The sequence below is a fragment of the Parasteatoda tepidariorum genome, chromosome 2 (assembly GCF_043381705.1).
Source record: "Parasteatoda tepidariorum isolate YZ-2023 chromosome 2, CAS_Ptep_4.0, whole genome shotgun sequence".
NCBI lineage: Eukaryota > Metazoa > Arthropoda > Arachnida > Araneae > Theridiidae > Parasteatoda > Parasteatoda tepidariorum.
In genome coordinates, this window is record NC_092205.1 from 17,695,782 (window position 1) to 17,709,134 (window position 13,353).

Below are 13,353 nucleotides of genomic sequence, written 5' to 3' on the forward strand. Positions count from 1 at the left end.
GCGCGAGTTAAGCTCGCTACGCCACTGATCAGCGGTCATGATGTAATAAAATGCAAATTAATTTTTGCACAGTCTAATTCTAAGGTCATTACCAAACATTTTTAAATAAAACTTTTGTACATGAAACAAAATAAGTCATTACGTACAGCCATTCAAAATTTTGCATTCAAATGCATTTCATTTTCACTAAATAGGTTGGCTAACAAACGTTAATAAAAAAAGAGAATCACTTAGCAACAATAAACCGTTTTTATATCCAAGAAAAACTAAACTTTTATATCGTTTCCTGGTTTTTCACGTAATGTCATTTAACCTTGTTTGTATATTTGTTTATTCTTATTTTTATTTTTTCAATTACATACACAGCTTCCTTAATTATTGACACTCTATTTTTGAACAGTAAAGACTTTTTAATAGATGTCTTTTCACGTCAAATTCTTTTTTGTTTCCTACACCGACGTATAAAAAGAAAGAAAAAACAAAACAGACATCTTTTGAATAATAGAATTTTTATACCGTTCTCCAGCATAGTTAATTTATATTCAACGAGAATTATTTTTGTAACTATACAGAAACGCTGTTTTGAAATAAGTATTGTCGTTTTGGTTATAATATTTTGTATGATCATTAAATGAAATGCGATATGATTTACTTTTATGTGCCAATATAACTGATGGAATGAAGCTGCAACTTTTGCCTCATCATAAATGCAGTAATTAGGGAAACGACGGTAATTAGACGGTAGAATCTTTTCATAAAATATCTAATGTTTCATGTACAAATAGTATTCCTGCATGAACAAAAGTAGTAAGTTACGTCAATTAGTGTATGACACGAAAAAATTGAACTTGCACTCATTTGTAGTTGGTTTTTTTTTTTTTTTTTTCTCTCTCTCTCTCTTTCTTTCATTTTTTCAACATAAAGTCTGCTTCGTGCTGGAAGAAAGGAAATACACTTATTTCGTAAGTATGTCTCATGTGTTAAGTGATGAAAAAACTACAATTGTGTGAGGTAGTTTTTTTTTTTTTTTTTTTTTAACATATGTGTGACTCGAGTGTGTTTAAAACAAACTGCACTCATTCAAACTTCGCGTAAGTCTGTACCGTGTATAGAGAGCTAAGAGAAAATAAATAATTTCACTCAGTGAGAGAAAAAATTTTTTGAAAATAAATCTACGCAACATCGGTAAAGTGGGAATAAAAATTACATTCATTTGAAGTACTTTTTTCAAGAATTAAGTCTGTACAGTGGGCTGAATAATACATAAATCTACACTCATTTGGGATAGTTTTTTTTAAAACACAAGGCTGTATTGTGCGTAAAGTTAAAAAAAACTACACTCATTTAAAGATTTTTTATTTTCTACAGTCGTAATGTAGAGTAGAGTGTAAAAACAGTTTGCTACTATTTTGAGGGTTTTTTTTAAATTTTTATTTATTTATTTTTTATTTTATTTTTTTTGTATAAACTTTAGTCTCTATCATGGATAATGTTCAAAACAAACTACACTCTCTTAAAAGTGTTGCTTTTTAGACATAGGCCTGCATCGAGTGTAGAGTGTTAAAAAAAATAACTTCATTTTGAAAGAAAAAAAAATGTCTTAGACGTAAGTCTGTGTAACCTGGATAAAGCGTGCAAAATAAAAACTACAATCATTTGAGGTACTTTTTTCTTAAACTTAACTCTGTACCGTATTTAGAACAATAAAAAAAAATTATTTTTTTAAAAATTCTTTTAAGATTGGTTTTTTTCCAACACAAGTCTGTACTGTGTGTAATGTTAAAAAAAAACATTTAAAATTGTTTTTTTTTTCGTAGACGTAACTATATTGTGTTTGGAGTGTTATTAAAAACTCATTTTGGGAATTTTTTTCTTTCTTTTCTGGACGTAAGTCTGCGTATCGTGTGCAAAGTGTTATTTGATTATTTTGACCGAAATATTTTAGAATCATTCATTACATTTGTACAAATTCTCATCGTTTAAAATTGTGTCATTCTAAATAGTTGAATTTTGTGCTTTAACAGAATTAATAAAAGTTTCTGAGTATTAAATTTCGAAAATTATTTAATTTATTATTACTTTTCGAAATTTCAAAAATTATTAAATTTCCAAAAGTATCAATTTTCAAAATTTTTATTTCCAGAGGATTATCCGTTTAAATTTTTGAATTTTTTCATTTCAAATTACATAAGTAATTCGAATGTTCAGTCTCTATGAAATTGGGTAAGAAAATTAGCATAAAATTTTAATTTCTCCATGGAATTATCTTCTATAAACTAATTTTATAATTTACTTCAGGAATGACAGTGTAAAGTTGCGTAAAATTTATTCAGAAATATGACGAAATAAAGCGGGGCTTAAACTTTCAACAAGTCTTCTTACTTAACTGCCGGGTCCATACTTTTTACATTGAGATTTCTCGTTCCCTCGTCTTAAAAAGTAAGAACTCTGAATCCGTCCATCAATGAAAAAAATCGAAGAAGATGTGCGTATTCAGATTCTTCTGTTGAAAAAATTTTCTGGACAATTATTAGTACATGAAAACCAGCCTAAGTTGACTATTTGTGGGTTTGATGACTCACTTAGAAAAATGGTCAGTTTGTCTAAATTAGCTTAAAGTAGAATTTAAATGTTTTTTCAGCTTGTTACTTCAACTGAAGGATTGACTAAGATGGTCAAATTATACGAGTGGTCAACAATTTGGCAGTCCGGTTAGACGAGTGATTAAATAATGTAGACTTAATTTAATTGTTTTCGTTAGCTTAATTCTTGATTATCTTGATCAGAGCTGCGGAGTCGATGAAAATTTCGCTGGATTTTTTGAGTTAAGAGTGGAAATATTTGCTTGATTTCAACTATTAAAAATTAGGATCTGCAGAATAAAAGAGAAAAAAAAATATTATATTTTCAAATATTGAAAAATATTTACAAATATAGAAAAAATATTAATTTAAATAATTCTTTATAGCAAATTTATTTATTCACATTTGACTTTTTTTGACGAAAAAAAAAATCGTTAAAAGTATGAAAAAATTAATAATAATAAATGAATTATTAATACGTTATCTTTTACTTTATAAATTCCAAAAATAAATATATTTATCTAACTTACTTAGTTAATTAAAATATATATACAAATGAAATAAACGTATTTGTATTGATTTCCTAAATATTCACTAAATATTTTTAAAAGAAATTTTTTTAAATTTATTATTTACTTTTTGTTTTATAATTTATTAAGTCAATATTTGTTTGATTTTAATTTATTTTTTATTTATCTGAGACTATATATACATTTGCAAGTGCGCGTGCGATTTAGCACAATTTCAATATTTTGTACACATATATTTTTTTTAATGTATTCCTTGAACTGTTATGTTATAACACGAAAAATAATTTCAAATAAAGTGCCTTTTACTTTAATAGTAGAAAAAAATAGAATATATGACTCGAAATAAATAAATACTTAATAATAGCATTAGTACTTTTCTAAGACATTGAATTTAAGTCGGTGCCGAGCTGTGAGAAAAGTTCGGAGTCGGAGTTAAATATTTCAACTACCAACTCCACTCTCCGGAAACCACTTAAAATCAACTTGCTTTTTCTTTTAAGCAAGGAAAAAGTACGAACATCGACATGGAGCAAACAGGTATATAAATAAAAAAAATAAATACATAAATATGACTAATAAAATGAGATAGAAAGTGAGAGAGCTTATGTCAGATTCGCAGTCACGATCGTGAAGAATAATATATCACTCAAAATCGATGAATTGGAACAAAAGTACATTCTAAGAAATTCCAATAAAAAGTAAAGGTTGAATTGTTTTTCCTGAAGGAATAAAGAGGACATAGACTGACATTCAACTCTTTCAAAAATATCTAGCTGCTACTATAAAAGTTGATTCGTTTAGATATGGATTACCTTCAGCATGCATTTTGCTTAAAACTATCAATGCATCCCTATATATGCAATTAAATTGCACGCTTTTTCAAATTATATATTACCTCATTTATACCTCGATTTTTTCATAAAGGGTGATTAGTCGTTAAAAAATTTATGAGCAACGTCATTGAAGTCATTATTTTAAATGACAAATTCCGGGATGAAAGTATATTACTTTCACGAATCCCTATTATGTGCCAATCCCTATTATGCCCCCTATTCTGCCTATTATGCCCCCACAGATGTGCCAATTCAATTTAAACGCATTCAGTTCCACATTAGATTGGCATTCGCAATGATAAGGCCAAACAATGTCTGTTTGCGTCTTATATTTGAACACACCATGTTTTTCGCACAAATACGTGGCATACTCTCGAGTGGGCAAACCATCCAGCTTATTTGTGTTAGCTAAAGATGGAATGACAAAAAATATTGTACACTCCATTGCACTAAGAGATTAATATTGTTGACTAATGTTTTCAGAATTCGTTGTATATATAATTTATAAGAAAAAGTTGCAATAAATTAAAAAAAATATTATTTGGTGTGTTGTTACTTTCACATTCCGTCATCGTTCACAGCGCTCCATGCCTCTTCCACTCTTATACCACATACGCACACATTTACAATAAATAAGATATATTTTCATACTCTAGAAATAATTCATATGGCAAAACATCGTTTGCCGGGGCAGCTAGTATATATATATATATATATATGTGTGTGGTGCCAGCTCCTGTACACCAAGCCGATCTCAGTTCTCAGTGGTGCCAGTTCCTATCTGTGGTGCCAGTTCCTGTGCTGTAACCCGATACCAGTTCTCAGATCCGTCAGTTAGAAGTCGCCTTAAGCTGGAAGTCCCGCAAGTCAATGCAAGCAGAAAGCTCATCCTTGTGCACGACGAGGAAGCAGTGGGGATTTCCCAGAGGAAGAGCGGGATGGAGAACGAACCGAAAAAGACGTGATAAACTCCAAAGAGGAGCTTTGATTATTCAAAACTTTTAAAGACGAACTTTCATTTATTATTTTTTTGTTGTTTAATCGTTAATTGTTAATCGTCCTTCCTATATCATTATATTTATTCGATACTTTAATATCTGCTGAGGTCAGATTAGGAGAAATATCAGTGTTTGGAGTACCGGTTAAATGTTTACTGGGTGGTGGCAGTGAACCTTAAAAAACAGTGATGTGGGGCATACCGGGCAGTGGCACTTAACTAGACCTATATTTCAGACATTTACAAAAGTGACTGTGTTCGTCAACATTTACCTGTGGAAATCAAAACTACCAATTTTGGTCATTCGCAAGTAACATATGCACAATGAATAAAATTTTGCATACTTCTTTTTAACCTTTAAATTTCACTCCATTTGAAATTTAAAATCTATGTATTTTCATATTTTGTTACCATGTTATTTTATGATCGGTAGTTGTTATATACTAATAATGCATTATATATTTTAAATAAATTAATGTTTACATTAATATAAATAGCATTTTAAAGAACTCAAAGTACAAAAGGTTAAATAGTGTTTTTTGAAACAACGTATTTCGATAATTTTATAAATTTTCCTTCGTTTTGTGGTTAAAAACTTAACAGTGTGCATGTTTCTAATATAACATGCTTTATATAATGTTTGTGAAAATTGCAATACCACGAAAGAATTGTTGGAAATTAATGAAATTTATTAAATCACTTATTTAATATATCACATGGAGGCTGGGATAGCCTAGTTGACAGGGAGCTGGAACGTTTGTGAGAGAGGGAGTTCGAATCCAACAGGCCGAAGACTCCCCGAGTAGTAAATGATGACTGGTGCACGTTAAATCTGTCCTGTTACAAAGTCCTCCATGTTTCCATAACATATTAATACCTTTGGGGGTACTGAATTGGAGATTGATCGTTCTCTGTGTGGAATTCGTATCTATCTGACATCGCTGGGACTCAAACCCGTTTCACCTCATCGGAACGCTCTATCCCTTATCTACCACTGCTCTGTTCCACATATTGCTGGTATTACTACAAATAAACTATGAAATCCATTAGAAAAAAATTAAAAGGAACGTCGGAAATCAGTATTTTGTGTGCCCGCCACGCTGAGAGAGGAGAGCTTTTACACGTCGCTGCATTGAATCGTGTAATCTTGTAAACATCTAATCTTGAGGAATGGCATTCCATGTGACTTCGACTTGACACCAAAGTTCTTTCTTACTGTATGTCCCAACAACTGTAGGATTGATCGTCGTTCTCTGAAATCCCAGACAAGTTCAATGGCCGACATAACAGGGGAAATCACAGGCCATGGAAGAAGCGAAACCAGTCGTGCTTTAAGGAAGACTTGCGTAGTTTTAGAAAGACAGTTTTTACAGTTTTTTTTTTTAATATTCTGTAAGTGCGTTATTCAGCCGAAATACAGCGCTGAGAATGGAGAGGACCTCTGGTACCACAATTTTCCTTGTGCAGCGATCACTGATAGTTTTGTCTGCAGTTTGCAATAGATGAGATTGATAATTCTATTCAAGAGCTCCCCAAGTAATGATGGCAGGCGTTTGTTAGGTGTAACGCTGTGAGAACAGGCGCTCCTCTCTGTCACGTCTGATGCTCAAGTCTTCTATCTTTGTATTTAAAATTGTAGCAAGATTCAACGGCGAAAATAACTTGTTGCCATAGGGAGCGCCATGCACCGTGTTGCCTATTGAAGTTGGAGGCATCCGTGAATCAGCGACAGAGTAATGCTGTGTGGATGACTCCTTGTATGCAGTTGATGTTGCAGCAGACGACGATGAACCGTGGAGCTAGACAATAAAACACCTGTAGCTATGCTTCAACGTTGTGCTAACACGAGGTGCCTTTCGTCAATGGTTGCTGTGATATCGCGTGCCCTACTGCCAGTGTTCCGCCTTATTTGTTTCTGTGACCATTTCTTCTAATCATGCATCGTTGTGGCATTACACTGCGTACGTGCAGTGCGATGATTTGGCCTCGCACACTTTTCCACTTTTTTTCTCTCCACTTTTACATTCTCCCCTTATTAAAGGTTTACCATAAACAGAAGACGATAAACTGATTTCAACGCATCTTAACAGTTCTTTATACGCATGAAATAAGCGACTGATAAGGAGCCGGTTTTCGTTTAACGCATGTGCAATCGCTTAGTAATTCAAATCATTTGAATGTCTTATCTTACTTTGCATTTCATGTACGTTTGATTCAATTTGCATAATTCCTTCATAGTACTGCAATTCTTATAAACATGAGTGCAAATAGAATGTTTTTGATCACGTTTATAGCTTTTTTTAATTTTATTTATTTGTTTATTAGCTTTAATTCTAAAGGTAATTTTCATTTAAGTTGCTGCCATTTTATTAAATATTTTTTTAAAGCTACTCACTAACATCAATGACAGAGCTTCCAACTGCTTTGTTTTTACAAAAATTTTTATGGAGTGGTACGCAATTCAAAACAAACTTTCAGAATTTCTCGTAATTTTACCAAAATTTTAAAATCCGCACTGCGAGAAAAAGGGAGCTAAGCGGCTTCTTCCCTACTTTCGAAAAAAAAATAGGGGTGGACAATAAATTTAAATAAAATTTACAAAACAAAGAATAATACATTAAAACATAAACATAAACTAGTAGAAATTTTCCCAGAAATTTGGCAACTTTGCAATGATATTAGCATTTATAATTATTCAGTTAACGTTTTAGGTCAGGGGTGTCAAACTCAAAAGCTAACTTGGGCCAAGTAAACAATACTTAACTTTAGATGGGCCGCAAAAAAAATCAATGTTCATAGAAACAAATATTTTTATTTTGAATTGTAATAAGCATATATAAAGTTAAATTATTGTTTACGTCCTGATACTTGACATCTCTTCTCTGCTATTATCATTTCTATTTCAGGAGAAATTTTATTGGCCGAGACTACTTTCAAAATTGACCCAACGTGAGCATTGTTAATACGGTTTCGGACAGGAGATTTATTTCCATTTAGAACAGAAAATAATTGCTCTCACTGATAAGTACTTCCAAACTTGGAAATAAATTTCATACGCGAATTTTCGAGTATTTTCAAACCTTGCTGGTAAATATTCGTGAAATTTAAGCGCACCCACTTCAATGAATTTTGCCTTCAAATTTAAGTCGCGCTGAATCTCAATCACTTCCATTTGCATATAACTGGGTACTGAGTCTATATTTATTGAAAAAATCGAAGAAAACAAACAAAATTTGTCTTCCAAGGAATTAAAATCTTTAAACCTTGTTTCGAATTCTGTTCTAAGATTTGAAATTTTTTTCTCGTATTTTTGATACTATGCAGTATCATCTAAACTAGATTTGTTCTTGTTGCACGTTGGGAAGTGCGTTAAATCTTCATTTTTCAGTTGCCTTTTCCAAAGAAATAGTTTACATTTGAATGCTTTTTTAATTATGTTAAACATGTTCGTAATGATCTGATCCTTGCCTTGTAACAATAAATTTTAATCGGATAAGTGTTTGGTTATATCAACCATAAAAGATAAGTCTTACAACCATATTTGATTGGAGAACAAGCTTGTATCTTGATTTATAGTTTGTAAAAACTTACATATTTTTTCTTTCAAATCCCAGAATTGATTGAGAACCTTGGAGCAAGATAACCAACTTACCTCGCTATAATAGGATAAACCTGATTATGTACTATCTAATTGATAGTTTACCCTTATGAAAATTTAAGGTATATTTAAGGTTGATTTGAGGTATTTTTGAGGTATTAAGGTTGTTTTGAGGTATATTTGAGGTATATTTAAGGTTGCAGAAAAAAGAGCAATAAAAATTATANATACAATTTAAAATGATCCGTATAGTTTATAAATAAAGTATATTATAATTTTATATGCTGGTTTCGTTTCTAATTCACATTTCTATTTTATTTTTACTTTGCTTCGGGTATATTGACTGGGACACAAAAATGTTCACCTCGGATCGCATGCGGCCCGCGGGCCACGAGCTTGACACCACTGTTTTAGGTAAATCGGATGCAAAAATGAAGAAGTTATGGAATCTGCAATTTGCGAATGAAACAAGTGGTATTTAAGAGATAAAAGCACTTTATTCTGGAAATTGTTTCTTATCACAATTTTTACACCTTTCTGAGGCTGCGTCTGGTTGCAAATGTAGCCCCCCCCCCTCTAAATGCTCCGCGGATGGTTAAGTAAATTTAAAAAAAATAAATTTTTTTTTCCGATCAGTTTTTATTTTTCTAGATCTGAATAAAAATGATCCCTTCTCAATGATCCCTTCTAGTATAGCCAGTTGATGCTACTTTTGCCAAATGCTCAAATTTTGGAATGGCCAACCTGAGTTTGAGCAAAAAAAAGAAGAAAAAAAATATAGGGGCTTCAATTCCTTGAAGCCCGAACTCAGTTCGTCCAATGCATATTATGAAATGTACCATTTCCTCAATAGATGGTAATATACATATTTTTAAATTTTCCTACGAAAAGTTCGGCAATTTCGCTCCTTTTGTCGGATTTTTGTAGGTCAAAGGAGTCTGTGAGACATGGAATTCATGATAGCCGACATAAATAATAATATAGTTGCATTAATTAACTATATTTATTTTGAAAATTATATAATTCGATTTATTTCGCTATAATTTGAGCAAAATTACTGTAATCTATTTCTAACATTTCGATGATAACAACGAATAAAATTATAGAGAAAAAATGCTTTTTTTTTCATTCTTGGCACGTTTTTCTCAAATATATTCCACAGTGATCGTAGCAAAACTAATTTTTACGTGATTAAAGACTCAAGCCATTTATTTCTTAAAAAAAACAACAGGAAATGAGAGAAAAAAAAGTGCAGTTAAAAGTTTTTCTGAAGAAATGAAAAAAAAAAAGCATTTCAAAGCATAATTAGAGTCAACAAGGACTGTCTTGTTTGTAACAAAAAACTCTGAAAACCTTTTCTTTCTCTTTTAAGAAATTCTATTGAAAAGTCTAAAAATAGCAAAATTATTCTCCTCCAACTAGTTTAACTATTTTATTTCTATAAATTTCTAGACTGAATCTACTGTTGAAGCTTCAATTTGTTATATAGTATTATTTTTATTATTCGCGGAATAAATCAATATTCAGAGAGCCAGACATTTAAATACAAAGAATATTATTTTAAATTGATCTTTGTTTAAACTGCCAGAATTTCATTAAAATTTTAATCAGTTTCTGAGATAATTTGAAATGAAAATATTTATTTAATAAATAATTCTCTAAAATACTTTTCCGATGTTTTTAAAATTATAAAATATTTTGCAGTTGTGTGAAATTGAGTTATTCTTTTTAATTTTTCCCCGCTGAACATCACAGACTTCGAAATCAACGACTTGAAAAATTTATTAGTAAAAATTCAGATCTATTTAAGATATATTCAGATCCATTAAATAGAATTTATCATTTCGATTTATAAACTTTCAGAGTTATTATTTCAAGATAAACTTAAATTATTTAGTTCCCTTTCATAAAGTTGCCACCAGTTTTAATGATAATTTTATTTCCTGGTGCATTGAATCTAACAAACGCAGATAAGTATTCTAGAGTTTTTAATTTATTACTAAAATATGTAAAAAAACACGAAAGAAGGATAACATTTTCCAACCAAATAATTACAGCGCCCCGCTGCGGTAAAAAACTTAATTACTAGTAAGATGATATGTTAATTGTTTTTTATACTATTTTTAATTGAGTTTACGAAATTATTTTTAATCGCTTAGTTACCTGTGTTATTTTAATTCCATTTGATGCTTGAATGTTATCTTTTCTCTAAGTCGCGTGTTAAAGACAGAGGACATTTTTTAGAACTGATTGAGATATTTAAATTCTTTCAATTTTTAATTCTTTTTGTTAACCATTGATCAATTGTTTGTTGTTCTAGGTACTTTTTCGTTTATACATAATTTGGTGGAACTAAGGCTCCTATATTATGATTTCCTATATCCTCTAATTCAGGGGCCCTAGGTAAAAAGAATAAGGCTTAGCACTAGGGGTGAAAATTCGCCGTAGAACTTCCGGGGTACTACTTCCGATTTATTTCTAGGAGCCATCGGCAAAGCTGTAGCAGATTTTGCGTAACCCAGGGTGCACCAACGAGGAGGCCTGCTACTTTACACCCTAAGGAAATCATAAAAGAACTTTCCCGCAAGATATCTTTTCAATGGGTACCCTCAAACTGCGGTATTTATGGAAATGAGATGGCAGATATGCTTGCCAAAAGAGGAGCTGCGGTTCTCCAAAAGCCCAAAACTAAAGCAAGCCTCCATTCCATTAAACTGCTGACGTCACTCATATATCAAAAGACTTATAGAAATTTTGCCACTCGTGCTTGCGATGGCAAGCCTTGGAGTGTTCTTTTAACAAACTCAGCTTTTATTCCTGACCACCCGCGATGAGTTGCTGTTGCAGCTTTTAGACTATTAACGGGACATGACTGTCTACAGAATAATTTATTTCGCATTGGACTAGCCTAGAGTGCCACCTTTATGTGTTATATGTGATAGTGGACGGCCAATGACGGCAGAACATTTGGACGAGTGTGAAGCACTGACAGGTTTTTCTTGTATATTTCAACGCTATTGGCAAGCAAGAAGTTTAATGGCCTAACGGCTAATGTAATTGGCATTTGACAAATAAAAATAAACTTCCGATTTATTTTCAAAAGCTGCCATCCGATTTTATTATACTTGTTGTGTTTACTAAATAACACGTTCTTTCAGTTTAACTTTCAATGAAACAAGCAACAAACGAATTCGGAAGACTTCACATGCAAGGTAAGATGTTGCCGAAAAAATAAAAAGCGGTGATATTTTACACAAATCTAGCCAAATAGGGGATAACACTCAAAACATAGTAAACCTTACGTTTTATTTATGCTATGATATTAATTTTCTCAAATTTATTTACGGTTAACGACTTTTTAGAGTTTTTAAATCACAGAAAAATCTAATGAAGTGTAAACGTATCCGTAAACTTAAACACAAATCACACTATTAAAAATTCCAAGAATATCAAGCCTGTTCACACATCATCTTGTAAACATAACATATGCGGAAAGATACATTAGAATTTTTGAAGTTATACTTCTTATGCGACTTCCAACAAGGTTGCGTTAAACGTTTAACACTACATTTTTATTGGCCGGGAAATCACGTGGTAGGATCCATTTTCCATCATTCATTTCCATATTGTTTTGGTTCTCACTAGTATAAAAATAATAAAAGTCATAAAAGTATTATTTTTCTATTAATATTTTTTTAGCTTGATTTGATACACATGTAATTTAATAGGGTAGTATTTTTTATTTTCAAATTTAGTGGATAACAATTGTAAAAAATGAGTGAAAACAATCCCACGGACAATGCGACGGATTTAAGGTTATGTCAAGGTACGTCTCTTGTGAATATCAATTGATTGTTTCTCTTCTGAAATTACATTATGACGCATTCACATACATTATTAATACAAATACATTTTCCAGGGCGAGACGATGAGGCAACCACAAGCACTTCCACTGGTTCAAGAGGTCCACGAGGGAAAAATGCACAATATTACCGTGATTACAGAGCACGGAAGCGAGCGGAGCAGGAAAAAGAGTCGTTGAATAGAACTAGTGATCCTTCTACGACTGCTGATTCTTCTACAATTAACGTCGCAGGTTACGAAGTTTAACTTCTTCCGCACGGAGGGACTCCACGCACTATTTTTTTTCTATATTTCTTCCGTCTTCAGAAAGCTTACTCTTGTTAATAATCACCAAATAATCAGTATGAAACTTTATACCTATATTAGTATATTTAGTACTTTCTGCGTAACCCTTCAACATTTGAGTATTGTGTGACCCTTCAACATTTATCAGTGCCAGAAAACTAAAGCTGAAATTTTAAAAACAACTAGAATTCTTATAAGACCTTGATAAGGACCATGGAGCATGACTATTTCTCTGTTTGACCTTTCACTAACTGTTCAAAGTATTTATAATTGGAAAAAAAGTTCTTTTAATTCTAATTCATTAAAATGTTAATACATTATCTGTTCTACCACTGGAAAAAATATTAACTGAAACTACGGAAAATCTGTTGTAGAATTCTTATTAAAACTGTTCCAATTACCGGAATACCAGTGGTATAAATAATTAAGCGCCATCTGCGTATGGCAACTTTCTACTTTTGCCCTAAATGAATTTCTCCATTAACTTTGCTTTTTAGCAAGTAGATTATTTTTTTTAAAATTTCAATTATTATTTTACCATATTACCAATTAATTATTACCAATCAATTAATTAAGCATTGGCATCAATAATAATATCCGCAAAACGGATAAGTATTCTTACTTCATTAATGTTGCTTTTTAGTAGATTCGTTATTTTTTTCTA

At 31.5% G+C, this 13,353-nt stretch overlaps 1 long non-coding RNA gene across 1 annotated transcript in view; it reads left to right on the forward strand.

Annotated features, from left to right (window-relative positions):
• The window catches only part of LOC139424947 (uncharacterized), a 45,214-nt gene extending 33,567 nt beyond the window's left edge, over window positions 1-11,647 (forward strand). The window contains exon 2 of the long non-coding RNA XR_011636094.1: window positions 10,861-11,647. This is a non-coding gene — a long non-coding RNA (uncharacterized lncRNA). The remainder of the gene's footprint in view (window positions 1-10,860) is intronic.
• The last annotated feature ends 1,706 nt before the right edge of the window (window positions 11,648-13,353 follow it).